The following is a 597-nucleotide window of genomic DNA, read 5'->3' as shown; positions in this document are numbered from 1 at the left end:
TTATGATTGTTGTGTGTATGGAGTAGGTCACCTTAAATAAGTTATTTTGGGGATAGAGTATTACATGGCTTAATCTCAGAGTAGAGCTACACAAAAGAGTGTTTTTGGAGGATCTTAGTGGTGAAAGCTCTGGAAAACAAGGAATTACTCTGAGGCACAGGCCAGTGTCGGAGGCTATTTAATTAGTTGAAGTGGTATGGTCCTTTATTACCCAAATATTTTACTTATAGTTTGAGGCTATAGTGTTTGTAAGAGAGAGACAAGAATAGGAAAAATCTTTGGAATTCTGTTCTGTTTACCAGTGGTATAAAAAAATCCTGCCACCTTGACCATGAATAAATCAACAGCAGAAGAAAGTGGGTTTGCTTATGGCTCTTCAGTCAGCATTCTCAGTAATGTGTCTCTATGCTTTTTTTATGGTTGTGCTCCATGGAAGGTCGTGCTCTGAGGTACCAGGGAAGTGTAGAAGGCATTCTGCTCCTCGCTTCTTTTGAGTGTAGAAGGCTTAAACAGTGTTTTCTGTAACTGGTTAGTTACTCTCTGGAGCAGCTGTGGACTTACATGGGTGGGTTTGGGGGAGGGGTCAGCAGGGGGTTT

The 597-nt window shown here is 41.2% G+C and overlaps 1 protein-coding gene across 1 annotated transcript in view; it reads left to right on the top strand.

Annotated features, from left to right (window-relative positions):
* The window catches only part of MPHOSPH8 (M-phase phosphoprotein 8), a gene marked incomplete at its 5' end in the record, with an annotated part of 24,132 nt that overhangs the window by 6,623 nt on the left and 16,912 nt on the right, over positions 1-597 (top strand). The gene's annotated exons all lie outside the window — the stretch shown is intronic.

Source organism: Corvus brachyrhynchos, unplaced genomic scaffold (genome assembly GCF_000691975.1).
Source record: "Corvus brachyrhynchos isolate BGI_N302 unplaced genomic scaffold, ASM69197v1 scaffold363, whole genome shotgun sequence".
Taxonomy (NCBI): Eukaryota; Metazoa; Chordata; class Aves; order Passeriformes; family Corvidae; genus Corvus; species Corvus brachyrhynchos.
This window is presented reverse-complemented; position numbering and strand designations above follow the sequence as displayed.